Raw genomic sequence first — 24202 nt, 5'->3', positions numbered from 1 at the left:
GAAGACTTGTTCAGCCCAACATGAAAAGCTAACTCTTATGGGAGAACATTTCAACTTATGTTTAATGCAACATGAAGAACATTTGAGGGTGTAAACATCAAAACACATGAATCTTACAACAATAAGAGAGAGACAGCCCAATCTCTCAGGAACACAGAAGATTTAATCTGTGACACATAAGGGAAGGCACATCACTCTAACATTGAAAGATGCATGCATAATATATAAGCATCTACTGACAGCCCCCACCCCCAACCCCCACCCACTTGTACACACACAGGCCCACTAAGATACAGGGAAAGAATGTAGTGCCAAGCTGTTATGAAGGAAGCAGGACACACGGAAGCGCAGCAGTGGTCAAGTGATTTGAGAGGTGTTCTTCCCTTAAACCATCCCATCACCATGCTTATTTTAAAGAAGCCAGGAAAAGACCCCCTTCAATGCTGCAGTAGCTACGAGCCCCCAGCTTGAAGCTAGTGTATGGAATTTTGATCACCGTTCCCTGCGATGTCAGGGGCTCTCCAGTGGAAGCCAGTTGTGCAATACCAGTTAGTGGGGTACAAATGTGTGAATAACAAACACCCTTTCCCTTCTGCATTTCACAGAAGTGAGGGAGGAGAGAAACAAAATAAAACCCATGTTAAGAATAGGTTCATAACAATATAAAGATGTATAAATATTAAAATGGAGACTACACTTGATTGCAGGTTAATCAACTCAGGTTTCATAAAACTGACTCTCTTTTGCTGCTCACCAGGTTAATTTGCATTCTTTTTCCTTGAAAATACTTGGAATAAATCTACACAATATGGCTCATATTTAAAGATTCTGAGCAGTTGGTCAGGTGGGGGCAAAGCCAAGAATAAAACAAATCATCTTCTTTGATGAACATTAAGAAAGCCCTCTTTATTTTTAGCACGATTTTACTGGCTGGCAGTTACATTTTAAATTAAAAAATTAAGCTTCTGTATTTAATTTGGCTTTATTTACATTTAATTTTGCTGTATATATGCTTACTTATACAATCTGAGAAATTCTATGTCAATGGTTTGTTTTAAATTTTAATATTTAAATTTTAAAAAGCAAATAATAAGGATGACTACCTATTTAAAAACTGTAAGACTCCTATGTACTTTTCTCTACCGTCAATTAGACTTTTTTTTTTTTTTACAATGAGCTGTTCCTGTCAATAATATGGTTGTATTGGCTTATTACAAAAAATTTCACCTTTGGTTTTCTTTTATTGATGAGAGTAGTTAACTTGACCTGCTTTATTTTTTGTCTGAGACGTGTTTTAATTCATGTGTGGTATACAATTTAGTTAGCAGATTTTTATTTTTTAAAGATCATTTACTTATATTACCATTTTCTCTTCCTCATCCTATTCTTAGCAGTCCAGAATATCTTGACCTTTCCTTTAGCACGTCTTTATCATTTTAGGCTCTAGGCTCTCCCTCCTTTAATCTTACTTTCTTCACTGGAAAAATAAAGGCTGTTATGGGACTCAAAGGAGATAGTACCTGTATCAGTGATTTTAAACTATAAAGGTGGAAACAAGTACCAGTGGTTGTTATGATCAGTGGAGCCACTGACAACTGTGAAATAATTCTGAATTATATACCCTCTTCATTATAACTTCCCCATCAGCTCAACATGGAGGCAAACTCTTATTTTTGATGGAAAGAAAAAAAGACCTCAACGTACAGTTATATGCTTTTCTCAATAGGAATTGAGGAAAACTTTTTGGAAATGACATAGCCATATAGCTATATGTATACTGGTAGGAATGAAAACCATACAATCTAAGGCATGGAGAAATGTCTGAACTAGCTCATCTAGATTATTTCTTGTACTCCTGAGCTTTTAGTCCTTAGACAAGCTACTTCCTATACTGCTGCTGCTGCTTCGCTTCAGTCATGTCCGACTCTGTGCGACCCCATAGATGGCAGCCCACCAGGCTCCGCCATCCCTGGGATTCTCCAGGCAAGAACACTGGAGTGGGTTGCCATTTCCTTCTCCAATGTATGAAAGTGAAAAGTGAAAGTGAAGTCGCTCAGTCATGTCTGACTCTAGCGACCCCATGGACTGCAGCCTACCAGGCTCCTCCATCCACGGGATTTTCTAGGTAAGAGTACTGGAGTGGGGTGCCATTGCCTTCTCTGACCTCCTATACTATTTGTTCTTTAAGATACAGTTTAAATTGTATCTGGGGCAAAAAATATTCCTTAGTTCCTCAACTAGAAAGAATTTCTTTTTTCCTTGAACTCTGTAACAGCCTTATTCAGACAGAATTCAGCTATTATAAAGTTCACTTAAGTACACATTTGATAGCTTTTAATAGATCTATCTGGCTGTATAATCATTACCATAATCTAGTTTTAAGTTTACCTAAATTCTTAAAGCCTTTTAACTAAACTTCTATTGTAAGAGTTATCATAGTTACTTTCATTCCAATTACTGACGTCGGCCCCCAAATATACTGTACATTTTTGGAGGGAAAAGGACCATGACTTTAATTCTCTTTATATTTCTTACTATATCAAATATGGTGCTTTATACAGAGTAAATATTTGTCAACTCTGAATGTTTATTTTGTAGTAATTATATATTTTTTCAATCCCAGCAGATTCAAATTTATTATTTACAGTGTAAGTACGATCATAGCTATTACTGTAGTATTGTAAAATGTTTATTTGGACCTGCCAATATTAAGAGAGATAACATGAAAAAGATGTGGATTATAGCAAAGAAATAACCTACAGAATGACTGTAAGAATTAGGAAAACAGATTACTATTAATACTGCTTAAGTTTAATCAAATAGTGACATTTGGAGTCCAATAAAGGTTTTAGGTCAGGTTAAGAAGATTTCTTATTTCCTAAGAGAACAGGATGTTTTGTATCTCATAGGTCAGCTCACTAGAATGATAGAGATATTTGATGTATCACAGTCCTTTGGACATTAATTTCTCTACCTTATTAAACTTATTTAAGAGTAATCTATCTTTGAAAGAACAAACTTCACTGAATATCATTTATTCATAAAAGTAAAATTTAAGAGGAGAGAGAAAAAGGACCTCAGATTACTTGCCTCTTTAGCCTACCATGAATGAAAGGAAAGAAAGGATTGATTTGAACAACATTAAGCCAACAACTCTACAATCTTAGACTTTTAAAATCTATTTCTTTCTTGTCTCACTTCCTTTTGCAAAAGTGGAGACGTGGTCTACAAAAGCTCTGTTCTGTAGTTCTATTCATTCATCACTTTATCTGGATAAGTTAGGGTATAAGTATTTGGCTCATCTGAGCCTCATGACTATTTATTTGTGTTTGTGATATCACAATAAATATGCAACTGAACTCAGAGTTTTGGTTTATTTAATGCCCTCTGGAGTCCAGTGATATGGTTTCTGATACTTAGACATGACATTCAATTTTAAAAATCATGAAATTTTAATTTTCTTATCCACAAAATGAGGAAAATTAAGTAGGATCATGTATGTAAAAGTAAAGACTACTGTAAAATGAAAAAGAGCAATACAAATCTAAGTCATCATTATTATCCTTATGTACATTTTAAGTCACCTATATTTTATACAGGTGGAATCTGAGACATAATGAGAATAAAGAATTTGCTTTAGATCATGCCATAAATCAGTGACAAATCATTAGACTATCACTGCCAATTTCTAGACGAAAGTGTCAAAAAAGACTGAGGTAAAGTGTGAGGTTACCTCTGCAAGGATTAATCTAATATCGTGTTGTATAATTTTAGTCAAGTTATCTCACTTCTATGGGACTTAGTTTCTTCACCTATAAAATGAAGATGTTTCCAGGGGTTTCAACTGAGGTTGAGGCCCTTTGGGAGAACCTGTGAATAAAAGTGAGTATTCCATTCACTAGAATGGAGGAAAAATTACAATTATTCACCAACCTAATTAAATTTTATTACTTTAGTTCATTATTAGGTGACAAACTATAGTAATATTAACATAATCTATTATAATAATCATCAAATTATTATGCATATTTAAAAATACTGTTCATGTCACCAAGATTACAAATTACAGTAGTGTCTAATGACTTGATACTAGATTTTGTCATTTAATGCATTTTAAAGGCAGTGTTATTATTACATAATTTTTATTAGATATTTTGTTCATGATTTCAATTTAATTTTTTTTGTAATCCCATGTATTTTATTTCATGTATGTTTAAAGTATTTTTCTGAAACAAAGTCTGTAGGGTTTGCCAGATTCCCAAAAGGGTCTATGGAAGCAAAAAGGTTAAAAAAACCTTGAACTACAACAGATAACATCTAAGCTTCCTTTTATCTCCAGGATTTTGTAACTGTAAGAAACCTTAACCACCTCCATCTGCTGCCTTTTATCAAATTACATATAAAGGAAGTCTTTCTTTTTTTAAGAAAATTAAATATTGGTCACTGAATTAAGCAACTGCCCCTTTAAAAGACCATCTCAGAAACAAAAAAGAAACATGGCTATTAAGAAGTTACAAAAACCTCAGACTTAAAAAAAAATTTCTGCTTTACTTGTTATTTTCCCGTTGGTTTAGATAATTAAATGGAATAATTATTTAACATTCATCACATTTCAAACTCTCTAACTAAAGGTGAACTCATACACACACACACACACACACACACACACAAAGTGTGAATGTGTTTCATTAATTATCTTTTTAATTCAGCCATGTGTTGATCACAGGCAGAGAGCAACAAGGCTGTTATCTAACATATATCTTTGCAGGCACGTGGACAATATTTACAAGCACCATAATTTTACAAATCTTTTCCAGAGGACCAGTCTTAAATGTTTCCCCACTGTCATTTAAATCACTACTGTCTCATTAAATTCCACCTAGCTTTCTAAAGTCTGAGGTAAACGTGAAGAATTTATCTTCTTTCAGTATTAACCTCTTCTAAAAGAAGTTGAACTGTGGCAGGTTACACAGCTGGTGAAGTGAATAATCACCATGTAAAATGAGAAGCCTTTATGTTGCTTTATAGGAAACATGGCAAGTTCCTTATTCTCAAAGAATAATATAACAGGAAGAACATGTAGAAGAATAGAACTGATCACACCATAACTCAACAGAAAATTAATCTGAACATCAATGGTGAATATTCTTAAAGTATTTCCCATTTAAAGCTTTAATTCTAAATTGAGTCATTCTCAATGACCTCTAGAAAATTTGGAAATCCCAGGTTGGTCTTCTCTTGGTACCAAAAATATTTGTGAGTTTATGTTTGTTCTGAGGATTTTAATGTTGATCATGATAATTATGAGGAAAATATACTACCTAATTATAAACACACACATGCATACACACACACATATATATAATAAAACAAACCTAAATATTTTTTGACTAGTAGCGATTTTGAATTATTCAAAATATTATTCATCTCAATCTTCAGATGAATAAATGATTATTTTACAGAATAATTTATCTTCATTCTAGAGATGAAAAAGCCAGGATTGTTACTGGCTTTAGATAATACAGTACAGTAGTAACGGAACTTAACCCTCTTGACTTCTAAATCCATTTCTCTTAACACTAGTAGAAAACCTTATGTTTCTAACTTACCAACAGCAATCACTGTATTCCTAATCACACCTGAATTTTCATTGACTTTCTGCTCTTGACTATTCCTGGTAGCAATGAAAACCATTTAGAACAGGCATGTGAATGTAGGAGTGAAGAAAAACTGATGTAAAGGCAGTTTGGGGAGTAGCACTCTGGAACCAAACTGGATTTGAATCTTTTGGCTCTATCATTATTAGCTGTTAAAACTGGACAGGTCATAATCTCTTTGTTTTCTTATGTATAAAATGAGAATGATAGCAATAAATATCTCATAGGTTTGTTGTGAAGAAAATGAGATAATATGAAATAAGGTGTTTGCTTAGAAGAATATCTGGCCCAGACTCAACAGTGTATAAGTATTAGCTATTACTAAGTTTGTTGTTATTATTATCATTCTTTTGCTTGGATGGTATTCTAGATCTGTAATAAAGAAAGCTGTCTAATTTCTTTTGTGATTATGACAGCTCTCATAAATAAGATCAAGTAACATTAGTTTAGGTAAGTATTTGAATAGAAATTTTAAAAGAACTAATAAATCTCATGAAATAAGGCCCTTGTACAAGATAGGTCCAGTCAATAATATAAAAACCTGAATTATTGAGCACTTGTAATTATTACCATTTTCTAATACTTGACAGAAAACCATATTAGTTTTCATTAACCATGAATTTTGAAATGTTGAGTTTTTAACTAGATTCTCCTTGATATTCTTAGAGTAGTACCAGAAATGCTGACCCAAAATGTGGCTCTTTGGCATAAAGATTATTTTGAGAAAGAGTAGACATAAAAGAAGCTCTGACACAGAGTACAAGTTACCCTTTTGCAAGGGAAATTTACATTTATAAAACAAATTTCCATTTATACTACAGTCTCAGTCTTCTGGACCTGAAGAGAAGGATGACTCGAAATCACAAGGTATTCTTGTCAATGGAGAAGGCACCGATTTAATCTGTGTAACAACCCTTATACCTGTTCACTGAACTTTTCCCAGTAATCTGTCTGTAACTGGCCTTCCTGTTCCCATCTTCCATTTGTCTTTAGTTGAGGATAATATTTAAACTGGTAGTTTAAGCTATCTTAGGGAGTTACTTATTTTTTCCTGGGTAGCTCCCAAGTAAACACGAGGTACACATGTTAACAAACTTTCATTTTCCTCTTGTTAATTAGAATCACAGATATCTCAGCAAAGATATCAAATAGATACATGAAAAATTATTTGCCTCCTCTAACATTCTTAAATGTCATGTCATATCACTTATTCATTAAAACAAAACAAATTACTATTTTTATTGAGTATAATATACCATGTAAGAGTATGGCTGCACTGTTTACCTTTCTAAATCAAAGGTTGTTATATTGTAGTTGTTAAAAAAAAATTCAACTGAGAAAATTTGAGGATCTACTTGGCTTTATTCAACATTACATGAATTGAGCGGCATCCCAACCAGTAATTAGTAAGGAGCTCTGAGAAGCTGAACAAATAGAAGGTTTTTGGAGGCAGAAAGGTGGTAAGACAAGACAAAAATATTTTGTTAGGCTACCTTCCTTGGTATATTCAACCCTGAATATTCATCGGAAGGACTGATGCTGAAGCTGAAGCTCCAATCCTTTAGCCACTCATTAGAAAAGACCCTGATGCTGGGAAAGATTGCAGGTAGGAGGTGAAGGGGACAGGGGACGAGAGAGGACAGGATGGTGGGATGGCATCACTGACGCAGTGGACATGAGTTTGAGTGAGCTCTGGGAGATGGTGAGGACAGGGAAGCCTGGCGTGCTGCACTCCATGGGGTTGCAAAGCACTGGACACGACTGAATGACTGAACAACAACCACCTTACTTGGGGGTGGTGAGAAAGGGTGGGGGAAGGTAGCTATCTATCAGGTGGTTTGCCTCACCAGTGCCGCTAGCCAGGAAATCCCAGACTGAATAGTTAAAGGTTACATTCCTGGGAGAGGCTGAAACTGGATGTTCAGGTATTAATCCTTGATTTGCTGATGTAGGGCTTAGCACAAAACTCCATTTTGGGCCTGTTGTTTCTTTTTAAACACAGCATCAGTTTAAAAAGCTGTGACTTTTATTTCTCTAAATGCTTAATTATTAATAGTATTCATAAGGTATATGGAAGATATATAAAAGTAAGTAAACATTTCTAAAACATATTAATAAGCAGTAATGATTTAGAAAATGTTTAGAAATTTCCCCTGAGGCCTAGAAATAAGAGCTAAGTATTCTGAAGCCTTATACTGCAGCCACATGTAGTGCATATTGGGCTTCCCTGGTGGCTCAGATGGTAAAGAATTTGCCTGCATCTCTGGATCAGGAAGATCCCCTGGAGAAGGGAAGGGCTACCAACTCAAGTATCAAGTCTCTCATTACCTAACCAAGTAAACAGTTAACAGATATAGCTTGATACTATTGTTAGACTCTTGTTTGCAGTATACCAGTCCTTTCCATTTTCAAGTTTTGGATGTCATGATGATGATGATGATGAAAGTCACTCAGTTGTGTCCGACTCTTTGTGACTGCTGCTGCTGCTGCTAAGTCAATTCAGTTGTGTCCAACTCTGTCTGTGTGCGACCCCACAGACAGCAGCCCACCAGGCCCCACTGTCCCTGGGATTCTCCAGGCAAGAACACTGGAGTGGATTGCCATTTCCTCCTCCAATGCATGAAAGTGAAAAGTGAAAAGTGAAGTCGCTCAGTCATGTCCGACTCTTAGCAACCCCATGGACTGCAGCCTACCAGGCTCCTCCGTCCATGGGATTTTCCAGGCAAGAGTACTGGAGTGGGTTGCCATTGCTTTGCGACTGCATGGACTATATATTCCATGGAATTCTCCAGGCCAGAATACTGGAGTGGGTGACCTTTCCCTTCTCCGGGGGATCTTCCCAACCCAGGGATCGAATCCAGGTCTCCCGCATTGCAGGCAGATTCTTTACCAGCTGAGCCACAAGGGAAGCCCAAGAATACTGGAGTGGGTAGCCTATCCCTTCTCCAGCGGATCTTCCTGACCTAGGAATCGAACCGGGTCTCTCGCATTGCAGGCGGATTCTTTACCAAATGAACTATGAGGGAAGCTTGGATGTCTAGGCTTAAGGAAAGGAAAGGCAGAAAATTCATTACCATTAAAACTGAACTTTTAGCTTACAGAGAAGACACAACTATTAAAAGTTATTTTTTTAAAAAGATAAACTCATGACTCTCATACAATTATAAAATGAACCTGTGTTAAAGATTTTATCTAGTGTTAATTAATGAGAGAACCAAAAAGATGGTCTAATTTGTTCAAAAGAGAAAAAATACACATATATGGAATATCAGTAATATCAAAATGAATTTACACATTAATTGAGCAAAAATTAGTTGCATCTCCCACTGGATTTAATATGTATTTCTACGGATTAAAATACTACAATTCAATACACAATAGGTCAGATGATAAAAGGAGATGATGACCCAGAAGGATCTAGATAAGACAGCCAATAATCTTTTTCATTCATTTCAAAGTCTTTCACAATTTTACCTGATAAATTTTTGACATGGGTAGGGTATACCTATTAATTGAATTTATGTCCATAAATCGAGTTCTAGTTTTGTGGGTATTTTTTTTTTTTTTGAGTTTTTCTCCTAGTGTATAACCTTGGTTTCTAAGATTATATGAAATATCTACTGTAGCTACTTTTAAGTGGACTTCAGCATTTGTGTTATCATAATATTAAAATAAGTTTACTATATTGAAAAAATGGCATAAATTCTTATGAAATTTTCATTCTTTTAAAAATGTGACTTCCAAATCTTAATACACATACATATGTGTAGTTTTCTTTTTCATCCAAGTCCAGTGAAAACTCAGTTGGAGTATAAACCTTATCTTGTCAAGATTCAGGTCATGAAAAATTCTTAAGGAAAAGAGAACAACCTTAGTATTTATTAAATTGAGCTGGTCAGTGTATGGATATTTGTCAGATATACTCTTTACTATGTATTTGATATATTTAATTAAAACATGAGAACTGTAAAAAAAGAAAAGAGGGAACTGATTTACCGAAGGGCATTGGTATAACACTGACTATACTCACAAATATTTTGGCTTAGATTTTTTACATTTAGAATTAGGGATCATCTGTATATCCTTTTGCCCTCTTTATTTTAAGAATACAAATGCCAAGGTTTCAATCCAAGTATTTTCCATCTTTTTTTTTTTTTTCTTCACTAAATATATAGTGGACTGAGAATGCTGTTAAATTTTAACCACTAATGTTGACAGTTTCACCATTAGCCAATTTACTCCCTCAGCTCTTCTCAGGGTTGTTTCAAGTAGCTTTGCAGTGCCTTGCATTGCTCAGTTGTTACATGAGGAATATAGCCAGGTCAAACTCCACAGAAACACATGCACAGAATTTTCCAACTCTTAGATCTATTATACACTAGCTATTCTTAAAATTTTTCCACATAGGGAATTCTTCAGTAATAATTCTTCCTTCTATACATGCTTCTTTATTCTTTATTTATATTCTCTATAGAACTGCCTACTTTCTCCTCTTTTCTTAAATTCACCACCCATATTACTTCTTTCTGTTAAATGTTAATAGCAAATAACATGGGAGAGATCAGGGTGATTTTTCCCGCCACCTTTCTTTTCTTATCTATATTCTTTACTGAACATGTGAAAAACAAGACAAAAGTTGTTAAAAATGAAATAGAAAGTGTCATTGAAAATGATAGACATTTGACTTTTTTAGAAATTCTAAAATTCAAACCTTTTAGTATAATATAGATTGACCATTATAGTATTTGTTCAATTCAGTCTCAGTCAACTGCTGATAGATTTATTTTGAACCATCAACACATCCTTCCTCAGTCCTTCCTCTGCATACATATCTGCAATAAGATACTCAGGATTAGTTTACAGTCTATAATCATAGAACAGTTGTTAAGCTGGCTTTATAAATTGCAACCCTGGATGCATTAGCATTACATTTTAACTCATCTAAGCTAAAAAAGGCACACATATACTTAAGTCTTTTCACAGGGTCACTGTATTTTAGACTTAGAAATTTTACAGGTAGAGACGCTACTTGTAAATTAGAGGTATCTAATTCATTTATGCTAATTCATTCATTCAGATTACTTCTTTTATACTGCTGTGAACTAACAGGCCTAAAATTTAGGCACAATATATGCTTGGGTCACTATATTAAACACAAGAGCAGCTATGTTCATCCCATTTTGTTCCTTTACAGTAAAATGAGATACACTTATTAATTTTAACAGCAATTATTAAGAGGGTGAAATATAGGAAACTGTATATAATAATAAGGTGGGTGAATGTAAATAAGGTAATAAATAATGGACTGGGGATTCTTACAGATTATTTCTCCCTTCAAACTTCTTACACCAACCTTTAAAATATCATTGTAGACCTAAAAACACCAGTATCATCCCTGTTCTGAAATTGTCTTTTAAAGTCAAAGGCATAGCTTACAAAATTTTAAAGACTGTGTATGTAAGAAAATATTTTGAATTACATCATGACTAATCTCAAGTAGCAAAATTTCCTTTTATGGGTGGTATATTTTTAACAGAGTGATTTAAAAAAAAATTAAAGCAATGACATAATATGACTACATCTACCAGGATAAATGACTCAATAAAGCAAAGCCCAAGTAGGTAACTCTGCTGCAGCTAAGTTGCTTCAGTTGTGTCCGACTCTGTGCGACCCCATAGACGGCAGCCCACCAGGCTCCCCCGTCCCTGGGATTCTCCAGGCAAGAACACTGGAGTGGGTTGCCATTTCCTTCTCCAATGCATGCAAGTGAAAAGTGAAAATGAAGTCACTCAGTCGTGTCCGACTCTTAGCAACCCCATGGACTGCAGCCCACCAGGCTGCTCCGTCCGTGGGATTTTCCAGGCAAGAGCACTGCAGTGGGGTGCCATTGCCTTCTCTGAGGTAACTCTATGGGGATAATATTTCAGACCAAAGCCTTGAAACAGAGGTCAGTTATGTCTGAAAGATAGATAATTAAAAGGATAGTGATACAGGTGGCCTCAAAGAGTGGTACCTATATGAACACTTTAGAAATGCTACTATCACTGACCTGTTGTAGTGAGAATGGCTACAGAGATCCTTGCTATATGAGACCCTTGCTATATGGCGGCATTTAAGGTTGAACAAGTAAGCCAGTTATTTTGACTTGTCCTTTGAATTATTGAACTGTGCTACATGGCTCTAAAGCAGATGAACTGGAGAGATTACAGGTATATGTGCTATGTATAAAGGGAAATGAACTAAAGGAGGCAGTTTACAGGATTCTGAACTTCTGGTCATCTAGCATTTTTTGTTTGTTCAAACTTCACTAACCTATACATCAAGGTTGGAGTAACTGACGGTTGTATGGTTCAATTACTGTCCTTATATTTATCTGGAAACATCCAGAAAACAGAAACACTGGGCATTAGGGAATCTAAAGATGAAATGCCTAATTTTAGGACCATTCACTTGCTTCCCATCTTCTCAAGATGAAACTGTAATGTAAAAGGAAAAAGGAAGATTTTTTTCACTTGGAAAAATAGCATCTAGTTTAATTCACTTGCTTATGAAGAAAAAATGCACACATGAAACCAGATGAATGCTTAATGGAACTGAGAAAAGGTGCTGATCACATGATCCTTAAACCAGTGCTCCCAATAAACATTTAAAATACTGAAGGCAATTAAAGAGTTGTTTACAAAAACAGTTTGAGACTGTCATGGATACGAAGGAGTTAAGTCATATTCGGTATATTTAACACTGGATGATTAGGCTGCGAATCTGATGGCAAGACAATTAAAATCAATCTCATTTTCACCCAAACTACTTCAGACTCTTGAACCAAATATCTGAGATTAAAAACTGACGTTTTCTCTTATAACCTCTTTCAGGTCTCAATGGCATCCTATTTTTTTCTTTCCTACACTCTCATTCATGTGCATTCTTTGAATGGATGCCTACCTCCTCAAGTTAGAAGTACTAATGACTAATTTAGCAGTGTTGAACTTGGGTCTCCTGCATTGAAGGTGGATTCTTTACTGTCTGAGCCACCAGGGAAGCCCAATTTAGCAGTATCTGACTGTGAAAGATCATTTTTCTCCCTCAGTTTTCACTTTCATTCCTGAGGAATTCCCTTCTCTGTCAAGCACTGTAGAGATGTTCATCATTAATTACTGTAGTTTTAATACTGAATATAAAGGGCTACATTTTGCTACAGAACTTTTCTTTCAGTGCAAATATACACAGCAGCGTTCTCAAAGAGCCATGCATTAGTTCATGCCATGCTTGTCAACAAGAACAGTTAGGCATGGCAGCCCAAACAGAATTAGATTTAATTGTTGTGTGCTGGGATAGCAGCAAGTTGCCAAAGAGGAAAGAAAAGGAAAAAATAAAGCGGCAAGCCTGATTTTTATGACTGTAGGCAATACTGACTGCAGAATGGCCAGGACAAATTTCAAAAATAGACCCTTCTTTTCTTATCCTAAGGCAGACTTAGAAATAGAACAAGGAAAATTGCTAATATAATTGAAAACTCCGGCTACAAAAGTCCACATGAATCTGAATTCCATTCAGAGTTTCACGGAACACGAATTTAAAAATATTCTTAAGGTCTTTCTGAATTTACCCGTGTTCTATAAGTTGTTGCTTTCGCTCTGCAACTGTTTAATATGGGAAAGTCAGAATAAGTGACCAATTTCTAAAATACCGAGGCAGAAAAGGGAAAGAAAAACCAGGGCTTGTTTTCTTTCTCCATCTCTCTCTTTCTTTATTTTCTCTTGCCCCCTAATTTCTCTTTTTCTTTATTTTAAAAAGTTTCTTTTAATGCAAAACATTTGATACCAACATACCTTCTTTCTTCTCCCCTCTCAATTCCCAGGGATATATGCAATTTAGGTTTCCTAATCATAATACACATCTAGCTGTTATATTAAAAATAATGTTAGTTTATGTAATAACATCACTATGTTTTATAAATCTGCTTTCTATAGTAACAAAACTCACACTGAAAAAAATCAAAAGGACTTGAAAAGGTAGATTCAAACATGATATAACTACATATAGTTCACAAGCTATGTGTGATTTTAATTTATCATCCAATGCATTGATAATTATTTCTGGATAAAAAAATACCTCGCTGAAAAACTAAATATGAATCTGGGTTCCTAAAATATTTAAGTTGAAGAAAAGTCAATACGATAAAATTTATATACTTATGAAAAACTCTGATGTTATATACACGTAATTACACAAGTTGAACTTCTCAAAGCTAATGCAAAGAATATTACCATATATTATCCACTTTTATTTCTAGCTTAGCCTATTGATGCTAGTAGGGTGCCTTGTGGAAAAACTCTCAATGGGTCTTTATAATTCCACATTATGTAACTCTTATTAAAAATGAGAATAAAATGAAAACTCCTTAGAGAGATTCTGTAAGAAGACAAAATAATACTATTTTAAAAAACTCTTGAATAATAGACATAGTAGATACAGACACAGACAAAGGATTAACAAAACTGTGAGTACTACAGATTAATCTACTTTGGAGAATGATAGCAGCAATTGTAAAATGAGGTGTAATTAGATAAAACAGGTAAGTACCTGAAATACGTGTGAAAGACTATCAGTATGATCAGAACGGATTTCATAGGATTCAAAACATGCCCTTAAAATCAACTGAGTAGACTTAAAAAAAAAATCAGATTCTTTTTCATAAACTGTATCTTCTTTGCATATGCTATCCATCTTGAACTATAATGTTTTCTAGAGTCCTCTCTCTCCTAGGGTTTCCCACACAGCTCCAATGTGTCAGATGATTGCAGGGCAGAGCACAGCATTAAGGGCTGAAAATCTGCATTCTTCTTCATAAGCAATGTAAATAAAGAGTAACATCAAGCTTTTTTTAATTTATCCTTTCCAAAGAGGTGTGTACTTGGCAAATAAATGAAATAAGCCTTACCACCAACTTAGAATAACTGATACCATCTTTGTATAGAAAAAATGTGGCTTAAAGAAATAGTACCATATCTCTTAAGTTACAAATTAAGACCCTGCTGCTGCTGCTAAGTCACTTCAGTCATGTCCGACTCTGTGCGACCCCATAGACGGCAGCCCACCAGGCTCCTCTGTCCCTGGGATTCTCCAGGCAAGAACACCGCAGTGGGTTGCCATTTATTTCTCCAATGCATGAAAGTGAAAAGTGAAAGTGAAGTTGCTCAGTCATGTCTGACTTGTAGCAACCCCGTGGACTGAAGCCTACCAGGCTCCTCCGTCCACGGGAGTTTCCAGGCAAGAGTACTGGAGTGGGGTGCCATCACCTTCTCCGAATTAAGACCCTAAGGACTCAAATCTATTCTAGGAAAATCTGTCCTATGCAAGTTCTTTCTTGAGAACTTACCAATAAATTGGTAAATTTTAAAATAACTTCCCATGACTATTTTGTGAATACAAGATCCCCCAAATGGTAATTTTCCTATAGATTTTTTTATGCTACCACTAAATAGCTTCACTTTTTAAGCCAAAGACATTTTTCTAGAAATATTTCCAAACACCACAGCCTGAATACATAGAATATGATTGAAAAGGATAGACAATATTCCAATTTGTAAACTCCTTAAGTGAGGCCCCACATTTACTTTTTTGCTGTTTTCTATATATCTAATATGGTAATATGTACTTTGTAGTATAGATGCTCAAAGATACTTGATGACTCATCATGACTTGTGCTGTGCTGTGCTTAGTCACTCAGTCGTGTCAGACTCTTTGTGACCCCACGGACTGTAGCCTGCCAGGCTCCTCTGTCCATGGGGATTCTCCAGGAAAGAATACTGGCAGAATTGGTTGCCATTCCCTTCTCCAGGGGATCTTCCCAACCCAGGAATCGAACCTAGGTCTCCCGCATTGCAGGCAGATTCTTTACCGTCTGAGTCACCAGGAAAGCCCAATCATGATCTACTGGTAGGGTTAGCAGTTATAAACAATCAAGTAAAAATAACTATTATTTTGATTCCAATTGTTACATTAATTCAGGGTATTAAGATCCATTATATACTTTCAAGCTCAACACATTTTTTTTATCTGCATTTGGCACTCTGACTAAACTTTCACGTAGAAAGCAAAATATATACTCTTATAAAGTATTTTGATTTTGGATAATCAAAATTCAACTCCTTTAAAATTATACCATTAATATTTTAATAGGATTAAAAATACTGTTTGGTACATTCATAACAAATTAGTTCTCTCATGCACAGACTATGCAGTAGAAATCACTGCTTTTCATTCACAGTCACATATTTGTTTTATTTTGCTCAGCTGGCTCAAAGACCTGTCTCTTACTTACAAGATACTAAGGACACAGAAGGTTTTTATTAAGTCAGAAATATCAGCATTCACTAGAAAGGGAAATTAGATATAATAATACATGCCATAGAAAGTTTATTGAAATGTAACTATATAGACATAAACTCCTGATATAAACATTCAGTTTATAAATTCATTCAGCAAACACTGATTTATGATGCTACGGAAACGTCCTTGCCCAAAATTGCTAGCTCCCTCCCACTTTTACTTTCCACAACAATGTGTATTTTAAAGAAGATGTTCTATTTTAAGCTGCTGCAAGAAGAAAACAGAATGTAAGATCCTGATGCCATTCAGAATTTGCCAGGGTGAAAATACTTTGGAGTAAACTGAATTCTGTCAGAGGTTAAAAAGCATTTTCTCAGCAATAATGTTACAAATAGTATATAGATTCCTACATTAATCCATATATATCTACTTGACCCTCAATTCAGTAAACCATAGCTACATTTCAGCCTATTAAGGGTTAAACTTTTAAGAACTAGCCTAAACATGTGGTAACCACTTATAAAGCTGTTTTCACTGGAAACTGCTTTACCCCACTTATAAGTTGGTGACTATCTCTAGAGTATGACATACAGTGGCATTCTAATGAAATTCAAGGACAATACAATGATGATGTTTAGGATGAGCTACCTGTAAATATGGCACCTTGAATAAACTGAAGGATGAGAAAATGGCGAAAGCAAGGTCTCCTGTCCTTTCCCTGCTCCTCAAAAAGGTCACAAGACCCTCAAATGAGAGGTGTCCTCTTTATACCCTGAAGAAAGAAGCGCTGTTTTTTCCAAGACAGAAGGACACCAAGAAGAATAAGAATGAACAGGTCTTACTAAGTTTCTTTCAGTTTACTATCCTCAGTTCATACATACTTTGTGTCCCATCATATTTCTCCATGACCGTTCCTCTCCATCAAACCTAGCAGAACAACTGTCCATGAGATTCTCCAGGCATGAATACTGGAGTGGGTTGCCATACCCTCCTCCATGGGATCTTCCTGACCTAGGGATTGAACCTGTGTCTCTCATGTCTCATGCACTGGCAGGCAGATTCTTTACCACTAGTGCCACCTGGGATGCCCCAGCATAACATCGGATTTAACAATTTCTTTGGGTCTTCATTTCCTTGTGAAATTTATATTAAATAAATTTGTATGCTTATTCCTGTTAATCTTTATCAGTCTAATTTTCAGATCCAATTAGGGGCCCTAAAAGGGTCAAGGAAAACTTTTCCTACCCTAAAATAATAATTATAATAAAAAAGCATTATTCTTTCTAGTGATACTCTTCTGTGAGGTGAGGTCTATGTGCATAAATAATGCAGCCACTAAATACGAAAGTGATTTTGGAGGAAAAAAAAAGATAAATATTGGAGAAGATAGTCAACTCATTGAATTAAAAAGTATATATTTCATAGATATATGTTCATATATATCATATTCAATATACTTGACAATGACTAAGAAAAAGAAGGCAGGCATGGTACAAGTGTTGACATTAACTTGCATCAAATTGATAGTGAAGCTAATAATACTTGATTTTTCAGTCAGATTGTAGCTAATAACCATAATAGAACAAGACACATTTTACTCTGTGACAGATGTAGCATATGTCTGACAGAGTTAGTTCAAACTAAAATAACTTTATGTTTGGGCCTTTAGTATGATAATCGGTATTGATAATAATAAAACTTATATTTACTGAGTACTTATGCATATCGTGCACTGCACCAAGCAGACTTAACCAATTCAATCCTTAAGGTGATATCATTCCCATTTTATAAAAATACGAAGTACTTAACAATCAAGTGCTTAAGATTACAAAGCTAGTAAGAGGCAGCACAGGGTATCAAATCTAGGACTGTGATTCACATCTAGGGCTGGGATTCAAATCTAGCCCAATCTCACTTTTTAGCTCACTTTTAAGCACTGTGAGACAACCAGTAAAATACTAATTTCCGCCAAAGCATGACCGTCTTTGGAATATGTTAAGAAGCTGGTTAAAGCTCTTGATTCTTTCAGAAAAATGAAAAGTCTATTTCAAAAAAAACATGTTTTATGATAAAAACATGCCTCATACTCTCAGCTCTTAAGTTCACATGGTAAACATTAGGCTATATAGAGATTTCAGTATTCAAAAAATAAGGCAATAGGGAGAATTCCCAAAGAAGAAATTTTAAGTACAGCTTTAAATAACAAATGGCTTCAAGAAGCACTGAAATACTTAAGAATGAAAGAAAGAATTACTATATCTTTTTCAATTCTGGCAGAGAATTAAGCCCTGATATACTAGTACACCCACTGTATATAATGAATTAACTTCTCTTTTATGAATCTAGAAGAGCACCATCTTCAGAGCAGCTTGAGACAACAGCCAAACAAATCACTTCTTGCACTGGTTTAGATGAGGAACTCTGGTTGAGAAAGGGATGTGCTTTTCAAAGGGGAAAAACAAGGTGACTAGAAAAAACTGATAATTCTATTCATCCTAAAGTCCAGGCTATATATTCCATTGTATCCAAATGCATATTTTTGTAAACATATAAAAGAAAATTGACATTGCTAGTAGTCAAGAAGATATTTATCTGAACCTTTAAAAATTAGACTAGGATTGGTAGTAAACCAAATGTGTGTAAAGCTCTGAACCACATCACAGTATGGCCACGAACTGTTTAATATTCATTAAATCTCTGTAATGTACAAGAAGCGGTGCAAGCATCCATTGGTATTATCTCCTATGCAGAACAGATAATTGGATTAATAAAGAAAAGGAAAAATGGAGATGCAATGCTGACCTGTGGTGCATAAGGACACATGAAGGAAAAGAACGATAGACATTCACCCAATGAGCAGTAAAAATCACTTTGATGTCAATTTTCCTCAATATCAGATACAGAGTAAAAAAAAAGTTATTGGGAATTTAGATTTTGAGCCTCCTTTCGATTTAAATTGCCTGCCCATATTCCCTTTGTGTCTTGGTAACAGATGAAGAAGCTTTAATCAGAGGCCTGAATACAACTTATTTATCAATCAACAACATTAGATTCTGACTACAATTTTGTTGAAAGTTAACTAAGAAATACTTACTGACTTAACAATAAACGTCAGCTTTCTTTTTGTTTGTGTACCAATTCTGATTCCCATCTGAATTTATAAGAGTGTGATTTTTCAGACTTTTAGTTCACAGTTTTTTTCAAACAGGATGTCAAGGAGACTGATTGGGGTCACAGAGAACAAAGCTGCATTGCTCTATGTAAACTTCGAGTTTCAACAGTAGGGCAAGAAAGTCAAATGCAGTTTATGAGACTCTTTCGTCCTCCTACATTCAAGGTCAACAAGGAATTAAAGTTGAGAGATGGAGATGATTGTTTGATATTGTTTGAGCCTACACTGAAGAAAAATTTTGCCAGTAACCCCTATGATTTATTTAAAAATGAAATATTAAGAGTAGACTGTAGGAACATTCAGGAGGTATAGAATTAAAATAGTTTAAAAGCATTGACCTAAATTAATATATGCTTCAGGGAATTATAAAAATGCATACAAATCTTAGGAACATCTGATACACATATAATGAGATACTCGATAATGGGTTATAGTTCATGAGTTGGTTAATATGTGTTTATTAAATGCTTATTGTGTGCTAGATAAAGAAGGTAAATCAATGTCTTTACCCAACTGAGTTTAATAATCTAATAACAAAGTGAATATTATAGATATAGCAATTAGGGCATAATTAATGTCATTCATTCAACCTATATTTATTGTTTACTGTTTGCCCCAAACTAATCTAGCCTGTGGATGATAGGTTAAAAATAAAGCAGCCTCTGGTCTCTAGGAGTTCACAAAGTAAAACTTAACAGTTACAATATATCATGGTAAGTACTATAACAGAATTTAGTACAAACTGCTATGGGAATATGTAATAGATGCTCCTAACTCAGTTGGGGGTGGGAGATAGGGGAAGGTTATCAGGAATGATTTCTTGGAGCTGGGATGTAGGAACACAGTTTTAAGGGACAATTATAATTTGGGTGAAGAAAAGATAAGAAGGTCAGAGAAAAAGGTCAGCATAATTCATAGATGCGAGGGATCCTGCCAACTAGGGAACGGCAGAAAGCATGGCTGAAGCTAGTTTTAACCATGACAGGGAGTGGTAAGAGTCATTGATGAGGTAGATAAGAGACCAGTTCATGAGGGTTGCAAGTGTTACTCCCTCAGTCATGTCGTATTCTTTGTGACACCATGGACTGTAGCCCACCAGGTTCCTCTGTGTATAGGATTCTTCAGGCAAGAGTACTGGAGAGGAGAGCCATTTCCTTCTCCCAGGGATCTGCCTAACCCAGGGATCAAACCCAGGTCTCCTGCACTGCAGGCAGATTTTTTTTTACCACCTGGGCCACCAGGGAAGCCCTCCTAAGGGTTATGGAGAGCCACGGAAAGATTTCAAGTAGTGGAATAACATTATTACATTAACATTTTAAAAAGTTCATTCTGTTATGTGTGCAAAGATGGATTAGTGATATCTGTGGAATAAATGATGAGGGTAGAGGAACTAGTCTGGATATTGATCTAATAATCCAGATTAAAAAATTCAACTAAATAATTGAAAGTGGCTTTGGAGAGAAGGGGCATAAATTCTAAAGAAACAAAAGAGGCAGAATCTTTAAGACTTAGATCTGATTGGTTATAAGGGATATAACTCCCAGGTTTCTAGTTTTTGAGTGATTAGGTAGTGTCATATATTAGATTAGTGGGTAAAGGTACAGATTTGGGGGTTGAGTTGTATATAAGGTGCTTATAACTCTGGAAAGAGATATGGTCTGTAAACAGGAGTTGGTGCCAAGGTAGTTACTATATAGTGATGTAATGGTAACATACATGAAGCTCCTAGAATGATCCCTGACCAAAGTAAGTACTACATCATCAGTCAGTCAGTTCAGTCACTCAGTTGTGTCCGACTCTTTGTAACCCCATGGACTGCAGCACGCCAGGCCTCCCTGTCCATCACCAACTCCCAGAGTTTACTCAAACTCATGTCCATTGAGTCGGTGATGCCATCCAACCATCTCAGCCTCTGTCGTCCCCTTCTCCTCCCGCCTTCAATCTTTCCCAGCATCAGGGTCTTTTCAAATGAGTCAGTTCTTCGCATCAGGTGGCCAAAGTATTGGAGTTTCAGCTTCAACATCAGTCCTTCCAATGAATATTCAGGACTGATCTCCTTTAGGATGGACTGGTTGGACTCCTTGCTGTCCAAGGGACTCTCAAGAGTCTTCTCCAACACCACAGATCAAAAACATCAATTCTTCAGTGCTCAGCTTTCTTTATAGTCCAACTCTCACATCCATACATGACTACTGGAAAAATATCATAAGTAGAAGTAATAATAATGATGATGGATGGTGACGATCATAATAATAAATACGGTTGATTATGAGATTGATCCAGAAGTATGTGGAGCTTCATTGTCCAACAGAACTCCAAATTGTCAATCAAGATTTGTTTAGATCAGAATTAGTATGCTAATAGTGGGTTAAGAGTTCCAACAGCAACTGTTTTGCATATTAGCAGGTTACAACTTAAAAATGTCACCTTTTCTCTAGGTAGGTTCTTTTTTTTTTTGCTGCACAGTGTGTGAGATCTTACTTCTGTAAGGATGGGATTGAACTGGTGCCTCCTGCAGTGGCAGTGTGGAGTCTTAACCACTGGACCACCAAGGAAGTTCCTTAAAAGTTCTTAAGCATTAAGTAAAAAGAATTAAGCTTCAGTCTCTGTCCACTGAACGGGAAAAATCAATTTAGCTTCAAAATCTCAAATATCTAAATGAATCTCGCTACTGGGAAATCTAAGATACTAAAAATAAGATTTTACAGGGTTCAATTTCTGGGGGGGGTGTTTAGATAAAAGAGTTATATCTAGTATATACTTCAGTTTTCCAAATAGGTCAGAAAGAATACCATTTCTACCAAGAAACAGTACTAATTCTGGCTTTGGTGTAAGCTAAGGGAATTCTAAAGCACTTTTTTTCAAAGGATTTTTAAAAAATGAACACTGCAGGAACAAAATTGAATGTTAGTTAGAAATCTGGAAGTGAATTCCCCCTGCTCCGTCTCCCCTTTTTTTAACTTGACTTGAAGGGATGAATAATAGTGTACAACTGAAGCCACCAATCTCATTACATTCATAATATTTTATGCATTTTAAGTGTCAAGCCAATTTCAAAGATCAAGAAATAGCTAGAAGATTGTATTTATGCAGAGCATAGTAGGTGCTCAACAAATATTTATTAAATGAATAAATACAAGAAAAATAAGAAATTACAGAAAGGAATGGCTTTCTAATACTTCCTTAAACTCAAGTTTTATATTATATAGATATACCTGTACCTTCTGATAAGACAAAATCCAAAACTACATAATCAACCTGAACCAAGTAAATATATACTGTGAAAATACAAGACTACTGCATGCCATTCAGAGAGTTGATGACTTTTAATAATCCTGAAAATTGAAAAGCACTGTATTTAAGATGAAATAATTTTCTGCTACTCATCTGGCAGCTTTTATGACTTTGGGCAAGATATTTAACCTCTTTGAGCCTCAGTTTCCTTATCTGCAAAATGAGGTGACAATAATATCTTCTCCAAACAGAACTGTAGTGGAGATTGAGATGAGATAAAGGAGATGAACATTTATCAGGTTGTCACATAGTAAGAGAAACATAAAACCACCTATGGAGTCCACAGAGATGGGGCACTGAGTACAGATATGTAGAAACCCTGCCACAAATGACAAAAGGAGGAACACACTTCATGGCAAGTAAATAAATCTCATGTGTCATAATGGAAAAAACAAATCCAAGTGAAGCCAGAACTCATTTAAGAGCTGAGTGCTATGGAGCAAAGGCCACAGCATACACAATCCCATCCCCCCAGAAACCAGTTTTGCATTCCAACCTGAGAGCCCTCCTGCACACATGCTGTCACAGAGAAAGTGATACCCTGATGGATGCTGTAGGCTGTGACTGGAGATGATGCCAATGGTAGACTTCTTAAATACTCTCATGGGAAATGGAGAATTGCCTGGATGAAGTGGCAGAAAGAAATGGGTTATATATTTTTTACACTAGGAATCATAATCCTGGGGAATTAAGACCTATGGGAAATGCGGTGATGAGATGGTACCAATCTTCTCTTTCAAAAGTCTTTACTAATATCACAAGTAATTCATTTGCTTTTCATTACTTTCTCTCTACAAATACACATTTTAAGAAAAAAATCAATTCTCCAAAACTCAGTGTTACGAAGGAAAAAAAAATCTGTAACAGCTGCAATTTGCAAAGGAAAAAATTAAAGAAGATGGCTGTAATTCTACTGACTCAATAAATTAATCTTTGTGAAGCTACGGGTTTAGCAATGCAATTCTTTGCAAGGCTATTTATAAAGTTTTAAAGTCAAAGGATGATTTTCTGCTTGTGGTTCTGTATACATTACCTGGTATTTTAGATAGTGCCATCTTTCTGTTTTTTGCATGACATTCAGACGTAATATTTCTGCAATCAGAATTAAGTTGACAATACTGGCCTGCATATACTAACTATAGTAGCCTGCACAAAGTAAATATATGTAGAAATAGGTTATGTCTGCAAAGTAAAAAGTTAAGATCTTAAAAATTCACAGGCTATTAAAGTCCTGTTATTTACTAATCATATTTTGAGGTACATATGCTCTTTTCTCTTAGCTACTCAACAGTGCCCCTGCTTTGAACAGTAGGCTTAAAGGATATTCAAAGTCTGTTAATATTTCTGTGACTGTGGCTTATATAACTAAAAAACCCATTTATGCTATGGTTTAACACAATAAGAGTAAGAAATTAAATCTCTAAAAAGGGAAAGAACATAGGTCAAAGTTCACATAAAGTACTCTGTTAAAAGAACATGGATCTCATGAGTGATAAGCTTTTCTAGATTTTAAGATGCTATATGTGTGTTCTCAGTTGTGTCTGACTCTTTGTGACACCATGGACTGTGGTGTGCCAGGCTCCTCTGTTGATGGGATTCTCCAGGCAAGAATACTGGAGTGGATTGCCATTTCCTCTTCTAGAAGACCTTCCCAACCCAGGGGTCAAACCTGCATCTTCTGAGTCTTCCACACTGGCAGGCAGATTCTTTACCACTGAGGCACCTGGGAAGCCGTAGGTTGTACGAA

General features: G+C 35.5%; 1 protein-coding gene across 10 annotated transcripts in view; it reads right to left on the bottom strand.

Moving 5' to 3' along the window:
- GPHN (gephyrin) overlaps positions 1 to 24202 on the bottom strand; it is a 538290-nt gene that overhangs the window by 150358 nt on the left and 363730 nt on the right. The window lies entirely within an intron of this gene.

This window comes from Bos indicus x Bos taurus, chromosome 10 (assembly GCF_003369695.1).
Source record: "Bos indicus x Bos taurus breed Angus x Brahman F1 hybrid chromosome 10, Bos_hybrid_MaternalHap_v2.0, whole genome shotgun sequence".
In the NCBI taxonomy this organism is placed as follows: domain Eukaryota; kingdom Metazoa; phylum Chordata; class Mammalia; order Artiodactyla; family Bovidae; genus Bos; species Bos indicus x Bos taurus.
Note: the sequence above shows the minus strand (reverse complement) of the source record. Positions and strands in the feature narration are given on the sequence as shown.